At 45.9% G+C, this 17,450-nt stretch overlaps 1 protein-coding gene across 4 annotated transcripts in view; it reads left to right on the plus strand.

Annotated features, from left to right (window-relative positions):
• The window catches only part of LOC135396642 (uncharacterized), a 502,925-nt gene that overhangs the window by 117,637 nt on the left and 367,838 nt on the right, over positions 1–17,450 (plus strand). The window contains exon 1 of one of the 4 annotated variants that reach the window (XM_064627725.1): positions 1,317–1,798. The exons of the other annotated variants lie outside the window; for them this stretch is intronic. The gene's annotated coding sequence lies outside the window, so the exon portion shown is untranslated. Of the gene's footprint in view, positions 1–1,316; positions 1,799–17,450 lie in introns of those variants that run through there. 4 annotated transcript variants of the gene reach the window in all.

Raw genomic sequence — 17,450 nt, forward strand, 5'->3', positions numbered from 1 at the left:
CGTCACCACGCACGAGGACAACGGATGAACTTTCTAGCCAACAATTTTGTTCTTGGCAGGTCTTTCAGGCCGTTCGAAGTTTAGTTGAATGTATAGCTATCACACAATGAAGATGAGGGACACGCCTGTGCTGTCGCCGATGCTTACAACAACAGCAATAGATGATGACGATGAGATGGGGTAGGGTGGGGTACCGATGTTTAGTACACTCTAGAAACATAACTTTGTCGCATAACACGTTCAAAAATAATCATCGATTAAAGGGGACACTAAAAGTTCTCTTCGACGAATGAAAGATGTCGTTACCTTGACAGTCATACAAAAGGAACGGGGTTCATGCGTTGCGTCCAGGGCCGGTGCTAGGGTTGTGCGGGGCCTCACGCAAAGGCACATCGCGGGGCCTGTTTCACACCAGCAGTAATGAAAAGATAAGAAATGATAAGATTTTCGCAGTGGGAGATTTTAGCAGTACGGGAAATGGCAGCAGGAGAGAAGGGTGCGAAATCCTCGGTATAGCTTGCAGGACTCGCGGATTTTTCTTAAAAATGGGACTTTTTCTCATCACATGACGGAATGGCACATAACACATTCTTCTCTCATTTCTGTTTTAGTCGAAGATCGCGCGTGCGATTAAGTGCATACTTGATATTAAAAAAAAAAAAGTAATCTCTGGTTGAGGGCTTCGTGCGCAGGGCCTAAGGCGGTCGCCTTACTCGCCCCCCCCCCCCCCCCACTCGCGAACGAAACCGCAATTTACGTTTTCCCAATCGTTTCCTTCTCAAGAAGGGCGTAAATGTGGAGCGGCATCTGATTGGACTCCTCAAAAGATTTAGTCCAGACATTACAGTAAATACAGTTGATAAAAAGGCACCAGCAGTGCGATCACCGAACGGCATCCTTTTAATCAGGTGACGCATTTAATTTCCTCCGTTCTCTCTTCAACTCAAATTCTTCAATGGGGCTTCAGTGTTGTGTTCGTCCTTCTACAAAACAGAACTTGAAAGTTATATTTTATTGTAAATTGGTCATGTCATCGTTCCCTGTGCTTTCACTCGAATTACAGCATGTGCTACGGTATACTTTTACAGGCAATTTAAATCGCGCAATTGAACAATAGACATCACATTGAACAACAAGCTGGGCAAATAAATCTGAAATAATAAAAGTGAAAATCTGCGCGGGTAATCTGTGTACATCGACGCACGTGAAAGTAACTAAACAAGGTCGTTGGAAACGTGTCACTGTGAAAGAGGAATAAAAAGGAGCTCCGCATCGTCGCACGTCAGGGGAAAGTATTTTGCAGGCATCAGGTCACGAAGGATCAGGCATGCCTCACAATGCGGGTGTGCGGGGCTGAATAAGCCGAGTCGGCTTCGAGCTGAGACCCAGCGCCTGCGCCGGTTGCGCCTCGCCGCGCTCTTGACGCTGGTGGCGTCCCCGTCACTCGACATTCGGCCAGCGTTCGAGTCGGTTGGCATCTCTGCGGTTAGAGAGATGCTGCCCGGCCCTTGTTTTCGCCGCTCGCCGGCCGCCGCCTTTTCGCTCCACTTGGCATTGCTCCTCTAGCCAGGATTCTTTTGCGAAACTTTGAAAGGAAGCTCGGAGGATATTGACGTGCTTTGCTGCTGCTTCAGTGAGGTGGGATGGAAGACAGTTAAGCCGACTGGAGTGAGCGCTGCTCTGTGTTACGGATAGAACACTCGAGTATTCTTGTTGCATAGTGAATTGAAAAGTGGTGTTCATTGTGTGGTGGTCGCGAAGAAATTTGATATCAAGCGTGTGCTCTCCTCCGTGTCATGTAAGTTGTCTCTCGAAGCTTTGAGGTGAAATGAGTTTCATTTTTGTGACTTGGATGAGAATATTTGGAGAAATGTATGATTTTCATGATTGCGAATGTTGCAACACAATCTAAGCGCCTTGCGAACTGTGATGAAACAAAAATAGAATTGCGAAAAAGAAAAGAAAGCGCAAAAAATAAGAAAATGAAAACGAGTAGCTCCATAGCACTACAGTCCTCTTACGTCAACAAGAATGTCCGGTATGCGCGAACGTTATGCTGGCTGAACTTCACGCACGTTCGTATCCCGTGTAGTGGCGCTTTGCATGAGTGTTCAGTCCGCGGTGCGTCTTTTCGGTTCCATTAGATCTGTGAGAAGGATACATGAAAACGCCAGGGGGAAAGGAGGATAACGCGAATGAAATTTATTTGGCATAATTGCACTGTGGAAGCCATACAGAATGCAGTGTACCTGTAATTACTCTAATTACTATTACTGACTCCAATTACATATTACTTTGCGCTTCTTCCTTTTCTGTGTAATGCAAAGCGCGGTGCTGAGCAATTTCGGACGAGACAGAAGCTTTTCTGCAACCGCTGTATGTGTTCATTGCCAAACAGAAGGCATCCGACTCCAGTGGCGGATTCGGCATTGGGCTTCGGCAGGGGCCGATCCGGCTTTGAGGGGGGGGGGGGGCGGCCGCCCCTCCCCTCAAAGCATTATAAACATCAGGTTTCCCCCTCTACCGCCGCTCGCTACGCGCTTCGAGAAAGAAATCGCCCCCCCCCCTCACCCCCAAAGTAGGGGTCTGAATCTATCTCCGTCCGACTCTGACATTCAATTAGACTTAAGCACACTTAGACTTCACCCACTCAGACTTATACCCAATTTTCGCACTGGTTTAAACATATGGTAGCAGATGTGATGAAATAGCACGGGTCACATGATGCAGAGAGGTATACCCCTTGTGCACTTTGCATGCACATCTTTTCTAATTAGTGTCTTACTCTACGGAGCTTTCCAATTTATTTCAAAGCTAGCTTTAACATCTATTCGTTCGTCATCCTTGTGCTGAAGTTTTGCAGCCACTTTTTTCTCCACAACCACCGAAGCGTATTCAACGAACGTGCAACAGCAACGTTATCGCGTCCACTACCGTAAATGGGGCTTCTTAGTCATATCGGAAATATTTTTTACCCGCAAGTATGTGTGTTCACCGATAAGTCGCCCTAGGTCACCTTCTAACTTCACCGACAACTCAAAACACTCAGGAGTTGCCCGCCAAGTAGCGCGCAGTCCGAGATAATAAGGCAGCCTCTAAATTCTCAACGTAATACGTCTGTTCACTTGATTTTCCCCGACACGGTGCGCACATTTTGAATGGAGAGTCGCTTTCCCCAACGAGCGAACCATGTTCTCTTCCTTCGTGCTTTGGTGTCATTTAGTTGGGGCAGCAGCGCACGCTTGGTGCGGTACGAGGTCGGGAGAACACAAGGTGTCGCTTGAAGGGGATTGGGAAGCCCGGATAAAATGGCCAATTAGCATTAGGCATTCTTTCTCGCTTGTACAACGGGGCCGCCGCCCATTAAGCGTTAACTTTTATATATTCCAGCGTTCCTTCGCAGACGGAGAAATGGTGGCATGGTCTCGCCAAATGGCACCAACGCTTATGCGCTGGGTGTCATTTTCGTGACGTTTTTGGTGTGGTACCCCGACCTCTTTTGCACTCTTAAAGCAGGACTTGCACAAAATGATACCACTATCACTCCTGATTTGTGTAAAGCGCAGGGCACACGCCTTTGCGTGACACCTAGCATGGTCGCATAAGGCCCGGTTTCACCAACGCCGATTAACATTTGAACCGAGATCAACGGTCCCTTAACTTGATTTTAACACTTAACTGTGCTTCACTAAAGGGAGTTATTGTGTAACACGTGTCACCGACTGACGTTTGCAAAAATAATTGAGTGTTAATAATTGAGTTTTAGCAACGCTTGATCTCGGTTCAAAGTTAACCAGCGTTGGTGAAGCCAGGCCTAAGTGTTAAAAAAGGCGTGCGCCTCCCGTTTTGCGATGATTGTTGGATAGAAGCGTGTTATGCGATGAAGTTCTGTACAGACAAACGGCGCAGTTCCCTGTGAAGTCGGCCCAGGTCGCACGATCCCCCTGCTATTGTCGTGGCGTTGCCCACCTGAGCATGGTCGACTACGTCAAGCACGGTGACTACGCCTGCACCATCACTACCATCCACACGCCCTCTGTTTTAAGAGCGTGGATGTGGAAGATCAGGAGGATGTGGAATCTGTGCACGTGTTCCGGAGTAGCCTTGACATATCGTTTTTACACATTTTTTATTGTTCAATCAATCAATCAACCAGAATTGAACCAGAAAAAATGAAAGATATTGAGGAGGCCATTTTAAAGGGTACAAGGCCTTGCGTCCCTGACATTGGGAAGACGCGGTACTGCATATTCACAGCAGCTTTCTGTGTTTCGGTGACTTCGAGTGAGTGAGGGAGTGTTTGTTTGTTCAAGGGCTTGAGGAGAGGTTGGCCAATAGCAGCAGGGGTGGGGTGGAGTGTTCCAGCGACGAACGTGAGGTGGGTAAAAGGCGACAGCGATTGACATTTGTGGTTACTACCAATAGCATGCTCAAAAAGGGTGAAAACGGTGGGACTACATGTGTGTGAGCTACAACTAAATACGGCTTGCAGCGAGCGGCAGTCGTGGGAAAACAACTAACACTTGTTTAGGCGTGGGCACGTCAGTAACAGAGTTGTTGGATAAATATCACTCCTCATTTGTGGAAAGTCGCTTGGGCGTACGCCTTTTTGTGACACGTCTATATCCATATCAGCAGAAGTGTCACCAAAAAGGCGTACTCCTCATATTTTCAACGAATCAGGGGAGAGAACGATGTCATTTGGGACGAACGGTCGGTTAGAAGTCCATTGTAGATGGTTCTGAGCAGGATGAAAAGACTTGAGAAAACACTCTGGACTATTCGAGATGTGTCATCTGCTTTGAATTTCCATGACGTGCGCCTCATTTTAAGTCTTCTGTGAAGCAGAACTTCAGCACACGGCACTCTTCTATAGCCCGACCACCATTCCGGTTGAAAAAGAGAGACCCACACCTTTATACAGCGACAGCTGTATACTATGCGTAGTTAAGCTTCAGATGGCGTGTGTGCTTGTCCCGTGTGTCCTAGATATCACGATATCGCAGCGCGGTGAGTAACGGAAGATGCGCGCTGCGACGTTGGGTATCACGTGAGGTGTGGTGATGCAGGTGGCGGAAGTGGAAAGCACAAGACGCAAGGATGGCTCTGCCGAGGAAGGTTCTTAGAGAAGGTTCTTGTCTTGTCGATACGAACTCGTTCAGAAAAGATTGCAAATATTCCTAAACATCTGAACAGGGTTCGAGTTGCAATGCATTTGTAAGATATAATTTCGAAATATTAACATATTACATGTTAAGAACTCTCAAACACAGAGGAAGAATTGTGTTAGAATCTGGCACAATGCATAGCGGCACAGCTGTCGCTGTATTTTCTTTGCGAGTACCAGAGGTTCTACAACTACTCGGAATTTGTAACAATTTTCTGTAACAGTTTTGTAACATTTCATACAGCCGGTTGGCCCTATGTGGTCAAGTTCTGCTTTCAGAGTGCGAAACGGAACAGAATTTTCACGGAACTTTCTTTGCCTGCAGATAGATGATATATTAGAATATTTTGCGGTATAGTATTTTACATTGTCGATAAACCACTCACTTGATTCTCCTCCTCTTCATGTGTCGCATATAGGTAAGACTGTGCCTCGTTGTGCATTATCGTACTTCTGCTCACTGATGTGCACAGTATTCGCGCTAATTGTTTGATATTCGAATCGAAAATCAACAATTAAAGAACAACAATAAAAAATCGTAAAAGCAATATCGCGTGATCGGGACACCTTTTACCGAGCTCTTCAGCATGCAACTCAAGTCGCGGCCATTGAAACAATTTGTAGAAAAACGCGAAAAAAATTCCCTCCATAACCAACGCAGCGCGAAATGGTATAGGAGAGAATGCGGCCATTCCTGCCGAGCGAAGCATTGCTGTAGCAAATGGCCCTATAGTGCAGTGGCCACCATATATAACTGTGTAATGTCGCTGGAGAACGACACAGCTTCACGAAATGCCGTTTCTTCCTTTGTCATGCAGTACTGCCGTTCCGGATTGCCTCGCAACGCGGGGCGCTGCTTCAGATAAGGCCTTTTTGCTTTATTCCTGGCCGTCGGAAACGGTTTATGGCTGGCCATTGTGTGTGCACGGACGGAACAGGTCGGTTAGAGCTCCGTCGAATCTTTTGTTCTCCTTCCAATGTGTAATGCGGGATAGAATGACTTTTATTTTCACTCGCGTGGCCACAACCCTGGCAGCGATTTTGCGCCATTCAGAACACTTTCACATCGGAATATGTGAACGCCGGGTCCCCGGGTGAAGGTCAGATTTGTGGTTGTCTCTCCGCGGACGTTTTAAGTTACATTGTGCGCTAACTACTACGTTTAGAGAGTGACATGGCTTCATTGGCAATGAATGTCAACTCATTAAGCGCACTAAGGCGCATGAAAACGTGGCTGATTGGCGTATATTGTTACAACAAAAAGATAATTTGACGTGCGCATGCTCAAATTTAACACGCTGATAACAGCGTTCAGCTTCAGCACGATATCGTAGTGCCCTCTTGTTGTTGAAAGAAGGGGGCATACGCCTTTTCGGTAACACTTACATACATATAAAATGTCACTACGGAAAGGGACGCTTCGTAATAAGATGCTCTCGTTGGAAGTTGCGCGCTTGTCCTTCGTCGTCTCTCTTCCGTCTTTGTCTTGTGTTGTGCGTTTCTCTCGCGTTTTTCGCCAAATCGACGCCGCACAGCGGTGAAACTCGGGACTAGCCGATCCGGGTACACACGGCCGACCCCGCGTTCACTTGCGGAGAACTTGCTTCTTTTTGCATGGGTCGCTGATCTGCACCTGTATTTTGCTGTTGAAATCATGGATGAAGGAAACAGTACAGACAACGACCAGCAAACTAAACCAAACGACTTTTGTTCTGTGCCACAACGCGACTATGCGCGCCGAGGGGACAGCAGTTTGTCTTTCCACACATGGAACACCGCCTACTTTGACGCATCCTCGGAAGAGATGGATTGAGCGACGCAAAATCAGCAAACCTGTTACATCAGCAATGCTTATGTGTGTATGGCAGAGCTCTTGGAGCGGTACTGCCTACATATCTGATGAACGTTCTTTTTCTTTTCGTTTTTTTTTCTGAAGCACACTTCTGTGCAACTCACGTCAGGAGGGGAAGCAAAACCTAGTCTAGGCAAAACAGAACAATATTTTTCAAACTTGAGTAGCCATTATGTGCAATAAAGTGAAAGGGATAGCGCGAAAACGTATACCAAGTCAGTTTTGTAACTGTGCATTTGAATCAGCGCGTCAAATCGCTTGGGAAAGAATGCAGAAAGAAAGCGACGTTTCGTTAAGGTTTCCCAAAAACATACGCATCAGTGACACACGGATGTGGCAACATTACCCTGTAAATTCTAAACTACATTCGTACACGCGCTACACACTTCGAAGATGTTATCTGTAAGAGAGCATCAGCACAGATATCGTGTGCTTGCATGTCTCTGACATTCCTGCAGCGGAGGACACTCGCTGCTTGCTATTTCGGCCTCGCAACCGGTAAACGTGAAATTCACCTTCACGAAGTGTGGTTGATCAAACACGCCGGAACTTCGCAAATAATACGCGACAACTATAGCCTTCTCTTTGGACAACTCGGTTACCGCTGGCAGAAGTATATGAGCAGCATTTAATACTCGTTCGCCTTCAACGCATCGAGAATCAACATTGCAGTTCAGCAATCTCAAAATCGGAACTAAGTGACAACCTGGATACGTCCGCCATGTTGGAGTTAAGATGCGCCACCTACAGGTCGTCGAAAACGCGATTACTAAGAAGCCCAAGGATCCACTCTTCTACAGAAAAGGGTCCCGTTTTCAACAATCAGAACGCACACTTTTAAAACATAACTTCACAGCATAACACTATCCTAGTCAAACCATCATCCCGAATAACATATTCCTCTCCGTTTGTGTCCAGCCCATTTCTCTTTCCCCCGAGCTCAGGGACGTGTTGCCAACGTTAAGTATACACCTGCTCGCGTTGCATATTACTTTTATGTGCAATTTGTAACATTAACGTTCTCGTGCAAAAAGCGGTCATTGTCGTCTGAATGCTAGTGGCAGAAATCGGCGTCACGCTGAACGCGGGATTCTATTGCAATTTTGCAGCATAAAAACGCATGCGCAACAATGTCTAACATGGAAAGAAAAGCTTTCTTATGTACCTTAGCACATTGTACTGCTTGCGACATAGTTCTCTGAAATCTTCATTCCGCGGTTCAACAGCTCGTATTGGTTTTGTCGCCTTTGTAGGGGCTATACCAATAGTACGTTTGAAGGTGGGTCGTGTGCCTTACGATTCTATTAGTCAGGAGAAATAATCTTGCAACACGTGGATATTTCAAAGAGGATAGGCCACGAGATGTCGATTCCAGACAGGTATGTCGCAAACAGGTGATGCAAACGCAATGAGTGATCCAGTAAGATGGCACGGAGCGTGTATGGGGTGGACATTTTTGGACGTAAGTTGTGCACCGCGTACTTTTTATTTATTTAACTTTACTTTACTTTAACGTACTTTAAGGGGGGGGACGAGTGGTACTATAAGGGAAGGAATGTAATTTGAAGAAGAGAATGGAAAAGAACAACTGAAGGTTCGACTAAGTAACATCAACAAGTGCATGCAGGCACACTGGTTAGCAATTATTACGAGATATGAAACGAGGGGGTGATGGATGCATAATTAAAGTGTATGACATTTTCGATTTAAATGCCTTTCCTGGCTTCGGAAGATAGAAGGGGAGGGGGAGAAATGGGGTGCTGTCTTTAGATCTGTAATTTGGGGTGAAATCGGGCGCTACTGATGCATTCGGGTGTTATCGGGTTACTTTTCCCTTGACTGGTGGGTGTACCCGAAGAGCAAAAATGGAGAATGCGTGGAAAATAACAGTTGACGTTCCGAGCGAACGCTCTTCATCAGAAAAAAAAAGAAGATAGAATGCTAGTGTCGGAGGATGTTCAACATACTGCCCAGCCCGGCTGCACGTGCATGTGCAAACTCAAGCAGCATGTGTAACACTGGTCGACAAGTGATTAGAAACCTGAAACCAGTCTTTTATTGAGGCAACAAGGTAGAGATTAGGGCTTGTTGGTACATACTACTAATGAAGCGCCAAAGAACAGGGACCGAAACGAGATTCCATTGAGGCCCCCTTGGATGGGTTGTAGTAAAGGAGCTCAGAAAGCACTTCAATCACTACCATTTTTTCAAGCCAATCCATTAACCTGCCTATTAAAATGCACCATGCGAAGTGACTCATTCAACAGATGTATAAGTATCGCAGAATTTGATTTTAAAAATCGCGATCGTGCGCGGAACGAGATGACCAGCCGCTCACGTCATTTTGACATCACGATAAGTTGATAAGTTGTTTTACATTACATAAGGAAATTTTAAAAACTATGTAGAAATTGAATTCGGCACCCGACCAATTCTGCAACTATATATATATATAAGAGGAAAAAAATTAGCAGGAGCTCTTTGGCTGCACGTATAGCTTTGCACGTATAGGCTTTGCACTGGGCTTTCAGAGGTGTCGTAGGACACCCTGACGGGAGGCATCACGTGCCACGTGACCTTCTGACGCCATCTGCTCGAACGTTGCCTGCCTGCGTACTGCTGATGAGGCCCAAGAAGGCCGAAACAGCTGTCCAGTACTGGCATGGCGACGTTTGACTTACAAATATATATATATATATATATAATAAAGAGAAAATACTAATAAAATATAAAAATAGAAAGAACAGAAACGCGTCATAACACACGCACGCACCGAAACATAGTTTCGGGGCCACAATTATATACAAAGCGATAACACCTGCGCAACGTCAACGGCAGCGCAATAGCAACAACAAAGATACGTTACAGTGGCAACAGTCACAACATCACACACCGACAGTGCACAGAACCTAATAAACCAAACGGATTCCAAAGAACACTGTGAAATAAAATTCAGAAGCGCAGTCAGAGCTGCATCCCCCTTGCTGGAGTGCCAAACACCTAACACCTTTGCTATGTCTAAATGTCTACCGACGGCACACGTCACGACGGTACAGCCCGCTGGTTGGTTTAGCGAACCGTCGTGGAAGAATTGTTTCTTTTCGGTTTTTCTTTGATTTACCGGATACAGTAAACAAACATTGGTTCACAGACACCGGTCAAGGCATGGTCAAGGTTAGGACGTGAGATTGTTGAGGCCACCCTCATTGAGAAGTCCTCGAACAACGTTAGCCAAAAATCGGTCAACCAGTCCCCGCTCGAACTCGCTTTTGTCTCGCGCGACCTTCCGGAGTAGGTGGATTGTGAAAATAAACTTCATCTGCCAGTTGAACGCTGTTCTGTGTGTGTCTGTATTTTCTAACGCGTTCCTTATCGTGGTGATTGTTGCTGTTGTTCTGTTGTGTGGCTTCAATGGTTATAAACACAGCGCAACACTATCAGCGTTAATTGCTTCAGTTCACGCTTCAGAATGATCGCGGCATCGATATGATCACTAATTCGCCCATCGCTTCGATTAGCAACTTTGTTAGTCATTCAGTTAATGTCTCATTCAGCTGCAGGTGCGTTCTTGAGGTGTGAGGTCTTCTTGTCGATACGTTGTCAGACAAAATCCAATGAAATCTACCGCAATGCCGTCGTCGGCACGTCGCGGCAGCAGACGTTGAAAGATCAACTGTTGACCATCCACTGACTGTTGCGAAGACCAACAGAGCCAAGCAATGCCATAAAAGCACCGCATTTTATGGTCAGCGTACCAATCATCGGGCTAAACAACGAGAATTAACCGAGGCTGCCTACAAACATGGACGACACTAGAGTCACTAAATGAGCTTCGCTTCAGAGTATCGACACTGAGGTCCAAGGGAGAGCAGGAGCGCCATCTTGTTTCCTCACCACACCGGTACCATCCCCAGTTGAGGATCAAAGACGGCTAACATAATGCTCGCTGTGGGGTAGAGAAGCGTGAATGATTGTTTTGCGATAATCCATGCATTGTCAACCAGAGCGCCCCGAGGATGTCAAGGTGAGCTCAAGGCCGTCAACAGCTGCTTGCAAATGAAAGGAACATTTCACTCGCGCACGATAGATAGCATCGTGCGCTAAGGTGCGCAGTGCGCGTGCACGTGGGTAGCGTGGCGCGGAAACAAGATGGCGCATGCTCGCTCTTGGAACTCAAGTGTCGATACTCTGAAACACGCCAGCTGTTTGATTTCATCCGAGCTGTCCCGGCGCCTTTTCTTTGGTTACCACATGTTTGTTTGTTCGTTTGATTAAGGGGTAGGGAATGATGATCCACAAAGCCGGTTAAGTTTGCGCCCGCCGACATGTAAGGCATATCACAGTACGGCGTACAGCTCATCATTCTGCATTTCTGCAGAGTCTCAATTTCCCACTCTGAATGTCACAACACGTGTCGATAATCGGCACTTCGACTTCGAGAAAGCAACGAAACAGAAGAAGTTCGGTCAGCGCAGATCTCGATAGAAGCGTGGTGATCCCTTTGAACTGTAATGACATCACCGATGACGTTTTTTCCTCCTCCTCCTCGTTTGACCATGTGGAGCGAGCCCAGCGGGAACGCGCACGGGCGGCGATGTTCCAGTGTGTTTTTTTCTATGAAAAATATCGCGTACAGAGGAAATTTGTGTGTTAATCATCAAGTCAAGTTGACTACTTCCACAACGCACTCTTAGAAAAAAGGGTGGAGCAGTTACACCTTTTAGGAGGTAATAGTTGTCGCATATGTTGTGCCTAAAAGGTTGCAAAGTTCTACCTGCTACCTTACTCTCAAAACAGAACTTCTCCGCATAGCACGTTGTCTGCCAACCATTGCCACGTACGACTGGTAGGGTTATCGCCTCTGATTCGGTGAGCGAGGGGGGTGTACGCCTTTTTGTAGCAATTTGGATATATGATAACTTCTTTTATCACCCTTTTACACCATTTATCAGACGTTATGTTAACCTAGGTGGTAACTATAGAAGTTACCACCTTTTCACACCCTTTTTTCTTAGAGTGCGCGTTCGGAACTGAAATTTTTTTAGATGGCTTTCTGTGCTCCTTTAAAGTAGTGGATAAGGCAACGTTCTTCCCGTTTTCACGAGCTTGAGCTGCGAAACCAAAACGGAGAACAACAATGACCGGAACTCGGTGTAATGTTGGGAAACCTAGGTTATCTGATGGTTGCTTGCGATATTTGTAAATGTACGAGTCGGCGATGACCTTTCATGAAGTTTTCGTTCAGTTTCACCTATGTAGAGAAGGTTGGGACAGAATAAACAGAAGGTAGCGTAGACTGTGCTCGCAGTCTGCAGGTGCAATGACTAGATGTATTGGCGCGCCGGCCATTGGAGCTGTGAAGGCGGTGGGAGGGGGGGGATATGTTCAATAAAGTGAAAGAAAAAAAGAAAAAGAAAATGTCAGCCAGGCTATTGCCAGCTTGCTATTCCGAAAAAGAAACTGAAAAATAAACAAAAAGAAAGGAAAAATGAAAGAAGGACAGGCACGCAGTGCAGTGCAGTACAGACTGTGTATCGTCTGTTTGGAGATGGCTATGGACGAGGACATCCCTCAGCTTCGGGGGCAGGGAACGGTTGTGTTTGAAGAAAGGTGTCCAGAAGTCGTCTGCACCGGATTTGATTTGGCCGATCAAGGGGGGGATAGCGGGGTGGAATGCAACAATATGGCGAAGTGTGGACGTCTCATTGGATGATAAAGCATTAAGAGCTGCGGACCTGGGGATGACTGCTGCTCGTGCTGATACTTTATCAAGATGTCAGGGATAACCCCATGCAATGAAGAACTGTTTCATTCTAGACAGTCGATCATAAACACCAGTATCAACGCTACCGATGCGGCGTAGCACTATAGAAACTGGGAAAAAGAGACAGAGCGTTTTACTTGCCGGGAGTGGCATGGAGAGTAGGAGAGATAATTGTGCGAGTCAGTCGTCTCTTATAATAGATAGTCGTTTGTAGAGTGGACGATGCAGCTGATACAGTGAGGTCAAGAAAGCTAACAGCATTGAGAGAAATTTGGGACGTGAACGTCAAAGCAGGATGAAGCTGTTACCCTTTCGATTGTTCTATTGTTCAAGTGAATACATTCACCATCATTTTAGCGTTAACAGAATGCTGGTATCGGGATGGCCACATTTTTTCAACTAGCAATGCAGCTTGAGTTGTTTTTCATACTGGCAAGGCAGGAATCGCTTCTATCGAGTATCTCTCAAGCGAGAATGATAATGGAGCTGCGGATGTCGTTTTGGGGATGGTATGCAGCTATACGTCGAATTACTTGTACATTTTGCATTTTTGTCTGTTACGACTTTATATTATTGATCAATATTATTTAAATAGCAGCCGTATTCATTTGTAGCCGGAATTCGGGGACATTTTCTCCATGACCCTTGTTTTGAAGCAATCAGTTAGACGTGCTGTACGGATTACTAGTGACTTATGTGTTGACTTACTAATTAAATTACTTTATGTAGACACAGACCTCTTGTACCTTTTCACCTAACTTCATTGCCGTGCTAAAGGCTCAATATTTCAACTTGTGGCGGTACGGAATATATGGCATTAATTGCGCTGATTGCACTTAAAGCGCGTGCCGTTGCCTCCATTTCTTACACCAGCCTCTGATAAGGTCATTGGTTGTCATGTACTATCGTTCCCAATAATACGTGAAAGACATCTGCTTACAGACTGACTAGTTTGGCTTTGTTGAAATCTAAACACTCAAAGCTCACGGAACTATACTGACTTGTTCATGTGTCTCACATCATGTATGTGACTCAACTGACTAGTTTGATTGTGTTGAAATCTGAGCTAAATACATAGAGCACACATAAGCTATATTCACTTGTACGTGTATCTGATCTGGCACGTCTGTCATGTATCTGACTGAAAGTCTGAAACTAACGCGCTTACAGCGAACACATTTTAGTGTAGAGAGCCTATGCTCACAGTTCACATTTCTGCTACATTGGTAATAGAAAAAGCTGGCTCTCGGTGCCCTTTTAAGAGATCGCGCAATTGAAAATAGCCGCTCCACATCTCAACCTCCTTCTCAAAGTTTTTCGTCACCTCACCTCACCTCACCTCACCTCAATGTCAATTTCGAAAATTTTTCCTCACTCACCTCACCTCAAAGTCCTTGTCAAAAAAATTTCCTCACCTCACCTCAACCTCCTCTTCGAAAATTTTCCTCACCTCACCTCAATCTCTCTTTTGAAAATTTTTCCTCACCTCACCTCACCTCAATGTCCGTGAGGTGAGGGTGATGTGAGGGTGGGGGCACCCTCACCCCCATTTGCCCTTGTGAGGACGCCCACCTCTGAATAACCACAGTCAATCTCACAGCGTCATACTACGTTCATTCCTCTAAATCATGATATCTGTGTGTATCCGTCTAACACATTCACCCTGGCTCATTTATTAGCAACCGCGCAGAAAGCGATTTAATGTCCCGCTGAGAGCAGAATTTGCAATTTTTCACTCGCACCATAGAAGACAACACAGAAGTTAAAAGTGGTATATCGAGTTTCTTCAAAAAGCAGTGCATAACTCTCTTATCTAGGAGGCTTTAAGTCTGCGCCCCCTTCCACAGTATCATGGCAACGAACAGCCTGCCGGTGACACAAACGTATGGCCACCATCTTTTCGTTTTTTTTTTTCTTTTTCTGTCAGGCTCTTTTTTGAGCGAACGATAAAGTACACACTCGAGTTGGCGACCGGAAATGAGAGATAATTTGCATAATCATTTTGATCCACACATACGCCTCCGCTGCCTCCATATTCCCTCCGGCTTCTTCGCATTTCCCTGGGCCTGAAAACGCGTTCGGAAAGCGGAATTCTCAGTTAAGAAATTCATGAAAGTTGAGAGCGCTCTCTGTGTGATGGAATGACTCGCAGGCTGGAATTTGAAACCCAATGGAATGCTTTCCGCGACGAAATGGGGCGCATGTTTAAGATTTCTTCCGCCGCTGTTTTTAATTTATTTATACATTTTTGTGGCGATAAAAGAAATTCCGCCCGTGAGGTTTAATTTTCGGTCCCCCAGAGGCTGGTTTCCCGTGTCGACAGATTAGCGCACGTGCTGTGCTTAGATACGGCGTCAGGTATCATTATAACATGGATAGAGGAGAGAGCGAGTAAAAATGTGTAGTCAGGTAGTGTGCTGATTTTAAAGTGAGGATTTATAGAAGGGGCCCTTTCAACCTTGGCGATCTGGAAAGAATGAACGTCTCCTGAATTTAGACGCTCCTCTCTGGCTCCTCAGGGATTTTGAGGGGCTGAAAAATCGCAGATGTATCGAATCCGGCATAAGCAGCGACGTGTATTGACATATAGTATTTGATACCGAAGGAGGAAGCACGATTCAAGCCCTGATGGCTGAAAGAAAGTAGATACAAAGCCGTAATGTATCCCGCGATATTCATGTGCGACAACAGTGTATGTACTCTCGTCGTCGCTATTAACCAGTCTCCCACTTCCGTGCTTTGACTCCGAGAAGCGCCTGACTGGTGGGCAACGTGGGAAGCTGCATTGGAATAGCCGAGGAGGTTTCAGTGCCGGCAAGTTGTCACGTGTAGTAAAACACGGGTGCGAACAGAAGAGAAAGGAAATGAAGACGGTGGGACAAGGAAGATTAGATCAGATTAGATTAAACTAGCTGTGGTATTCCTCTGGGACCGCAGCGCGCCTATCCTGGCTCTTGTGTTACAGACACTAAAACATAGATGGCGGTTGTGGTGGTGGTGATGACGAAGTCAGCTTAAAACATAACTTCACCACGTAATACGCTGGAGGCCAATCACTACACAGAATGATACTGTTATGACTTCATATTTGTGAAAAGCTCGGGGCGTACGTGATTTTGTGGCAATTACATCAAGTGTCACAAAAAGGGGTACGTCTCTCGTTTTCAACAAGCCAGTGGAAGGAACTATGTCATTCTGGGAGATGGTTGGCTAGGAGCGTGCTATGCGGTGAAGTTATGTTTTAATAGTGCACAATCGTAAGATCCGTGTGGTGAATTTGTTGTGCAACAAATGTCTTGCGTTTCGTGGCATAAGTATGAGTCCTTGCTTGCTTATGCTAGCAAACCGGGATCCTTCAGAAATAGCGCGAGCTTCGTTGGCCATTTGCCACCAGAGAACTCTAAAGGGCCCGTAGAAAACGAAAGCAAAATAAAAGGAAAGCAAAAAATGATAAGGTTAATGGCGAATTCGGGTGACTTTTTAGAGAAATATTTGGCCTATTGCAGGAATTGTACAGTGGATGATACAGTCCTACATCCCAGATGCTCTTTCACGGAAAGACTCTCCAAAATTCGCCGCCTCGTCTACTTTCTCCAGGAATCTGCCCTCGCTTATATGCTATGAGTACTGCTCGGACTTCTCACCAATTCTGGCAGTGACTGCTCTATATCTTAACTTTCGGCCGTCATCATTCCTTCATTTGTTATCACATAATCTCATCTCATCCTGGCTACAGTCGAGACACTGCCCATATAAGTGAGGCCATCACCACCACCATCTGTTTTTAGGGTGTACCTTTAAAAGTAGGCTCTCATACGCCATGTGTTTATGTGTTGACAGATTCCTTTTAGTATGCTTTATTTAGACTGTAATTTTCCTTTGTTTTCTCAATATCATATTTCTCTCGGTTTTCAAGTGAGTAAGCATTATCTAGTAACAAAAAGCGAAAAACAGGCTTGGAGCAGGGTGGCTGCTACTACGGGTGTCCGTGATATCGGATTGCAAACAAACATCGTATGCTTTGCAGGGACCGCCTAGACGCAGCGAGACACGCCTAGCGGTCCCGCTTTGAAATTCTGTAAAAACTAGGAACTGAGCGAATGAAATGCTTACGTGTCTCATTGTAAAGGCTCTGTTTCGTTCCTGTGGTTGGCCTTGAGCCTGCTACGTGGTGTACTTCTGTTTGTACGTCGCTATTGCACGAACGTTGAGGAAGGTCCTCAGTGATGTCCTTAGTAGCTTTGGAAGTGCTCTACGATCGAGCATCGTTGAGGACAGTAGCGTGTCCCCGAAGCACTACCGAAGCTACTGACGGCACCATTGAGGAATCTCCTGAATGTTCCCGCAAGCGAGCCCAAAATACAATCGTACGTATTTTACGTTTCTGAGAAACTTACCAGTTACACGACGTTACCTGTGCCTGTGTGCGACACCTGACGGTTGTGTTACACGTGCTTGCACGCACTTCCCCAGAGCACACTTCACGTCGTCGTCGCCGCAATCTTCCAGACGTGGAAGTTTGACAAAAATGTGACGTTTTGAGTCACGGTCTCGGCTTCAATATTAGGTTATTGCTACGTTTCGCTTAATTACTCCGCCTTTCTCAGCCTCTTAGGGGAATTAGCAAGATGTTCTCCATAGGTCGCACAGGATATTCGCACATAACA

The sequence above is a fragment of the Ornithodoros turicata genome, chromosome 6, assembly GCF_037126465.1.
Source record: "Ornithodoros turicata isolate Travis chromosome 6, ASM3712646v1, whole genome shotgun sequence".
NCBI classification, from domain to species: Eukaryota; Metazoa; Arthropoda; class Arachnida; order Ixodida; family Argasidae; genus Ornithodoros; species Ornithodoros turicata.